The following is a 2,638-nucleotide window of genomic DNA, read 5'->3' on the forward strand; positions in this document are numbered from 1 at the left end:
CCCTTCCTATTGAAATGCTGGCTCTGAGCCTTTCCTTGCAATGGGGACAACCACCTCACCCTTTGAATTGACCATAACTGATCTGAGTTTAATTAATTCCTCTCTGTAGGTGGTGGCAGCTGCTGCATGTTACCTGGCACAGCTGAGCAAAGCCCAACCTCCGTAAAGACAAGTAGCCACTATACCACACAGGCTTCATTCCGGTCTTACACAGGACGTCTTAACAAACTCAGCACCTCGCCCTCTCTTCTCCACAAAATGTCCTCCTGTGATGAAGAAATACCTCCCAAAAATCTTTGAATTACATGATGTTATTACATAGCTTTCAGGTACACTAGTATTTCCAAATCTACTTGTATTCTCAATGATACAGAAAGCAAGCAGCTACATTGGACAGAAGTGCTGGCTCATGACACTTTAAATAAAGAACCAGTTGTGTGGAAATGAAATTGGTTTAAAATGTTGTAACAATAGGAACAAATAGTAAAATGTAGCTCAGCAATACCTCTTTTTGCTGCTTCCTCCCATAATGCAGTTTGACCAGCTGATAATTGGAAATTAAGGTGGGGGGAAAATGCCAGATGTCTAGCAGCTTTTTGGGATAGATGAGTAGTTTACAAAGAAAAGAATCTTGGCAAGTGTCTTACAAAACTCAGATACCTTCCAAAGCAGCATAGATGAGCTTAAACTGTTAAGGGTGAAGCAGTCACATGGACCACAGGTGGACCACGTGTGATAAGTAGTGACAATGTACCAGGTCTAATGAGGATGCCTCTTTTCTATAAAAGATCATATGATGATTAGGTAGGAGAATATAGGAATTTTCATAGGTTAAAAAAGGAGGTGTAGGGAAAATGAAGATTTAGACTGGAATACTCTTAGAGACCTAGTAGGAAATAGAAAATATGTCAGAAGGCCTGGTGCAAGATATGGGTGAGTTCAGATACAGGGAGGTGCTTCCTGATGTATGAAATGTATATGAGACTGTGGAAGCTGGGTGGAACAAATAACTTTATTTTGAGGGAAAAAAAAAACCTAAAACTGCTACAGGAAGGTCAGGTAGCATGAAAAAAAGTTCTGTACTTTGTAACCACACCAAAGGTAAACAGCAAATAAACCCTTAAGTTATTTTATCACCAATATGAGAAAGAGGAAGGTGTATGGATTGGAAAGTGTTTATCTCATGTAGCAGCCTGAGCACAAAAAAGCTGAACTCCCTGCTGCTCCAGCAGCCATCCTGCTGTGATGGTGGCTGGAGCGTGGAGGGAGGCAGAGGGAAAACAGGAATTGTTTTTACTGCAACAGAACAAAGCAAAGTTTCCCTATTTCTTAGGATTGCAAAGAACATCCATGTATTCAAGAAGCATTGGACAATATAAATATGTGTTATCAAAGAAGCTAGTGATGTATTGTTAAATAGGCAAAGCTGGAAGGAAATACTTCTTGCAGTGATAAGGTGGCTTATGATTAACAGTTTTAACCACCCCCTTTGCCTCCCTTTAGTTCAAAAGCATCTCTCCTGTTTCTTTCCTAACAAATATCTTAGCCATTTGATATGTGGTAATTAAAGCTTCACCTGAACTGAATGTACTGCCTTACGAGTAGTGTACACTGCATGGATTCTTCAGAATTCTTACAGAAAATATTTTAATCAGTGGTAGTTGTAAGAAACGCGTTGCCATTGCTTCTGCTCAGCTCCGCGCTGGCAGCCGCAGGGCAGCACGCTGCATGTGCAACGTTGCATCGTTAAAATCCTCAATCTTCTGTAGCACCTCTCAAATCAGGTTGGTAGTGACAAAAACTACAAAATCCCCCAACAACAAGAAGAAACCCACACCACCACCACCACCTTAGGCGTTTCTGGCTCCTTAAACTTTACAAGAAGGACAATCCGAGTCGTGCCTCAGGAAAATGACAAGTTCCTCCTTCACCCCTTCCCTCATCGCAGCTCCGGCTGTGGTGAAGCCCCGCAGAACGAGCCGCCGCACAACGAAGCCTGGCACCTCGGCCTCGAAGAAGCGTTTTGTCGGACCGGAGCTGGCCCGGCCCGCGGCTGCACGAGGCTCCGCCGGCCCGCTGTGGCTCCCGGAGCGGCGCCCGCGCTCCCGCCGTGCCGGCGCCCGGCAGCCCCAGCATGCCTTGCGGCAGCCCGGCCGCCGCGGGCCGTACCAAGTGGCGGGGGGACAGCGGTGCACGCCTCCGCTCCTGGCGCGGGGAGCGGGGCGGAGGGGCCATCGGGTGGCTTATGGCCCGCCTGACCTGGAGCGACTCGCTCCGGTGACTTCGCTACGGGAATCCCGGCTGCCTCTGCGCCGCCGCTTCCCCTCTCCCGCTTCGGCGTGGAGCGGTCCGCCTCACAGGTGTGCGTTGGAATCGCGAGGGGAGAGCCCACGTAGCGCGGGGCGGGGGACCCGACAGACGAGGCGTGGCGCCTGCCTTCCCTGGGCGGCAGAGCTGCTGACCGGCCGCTCCCGGAGCGGCTCCTCCTTCCTGCTGGGGGGAGTGTTCGTGTTCCTCTCCTGCATCGTCCCGCCCGGCTCCGCGCTCTCCCCCTACCCACTCCGGTGCTCCCCCCGCCTCTCGTGGTCCCGCCCGCCCCGGGCTGGCGCCGTGAGGAGGGGGCGGGGCCGCGGCGCGC

Source organism: Caloenas nicobarica, chromosome 8, assembly GCF_036013445.1.
Source record: "Caloenas nicobarica isolate bCalNic1 chromosome 8, bCalNic1.hap1, whole genome shotgun sequence".
NCBI classification, from domain to species: Eukaryota; Metazoa; Chordata; class Aves; order Columbiformes; family Columbidae; genus Caloenas; species Caloenas nicobarica.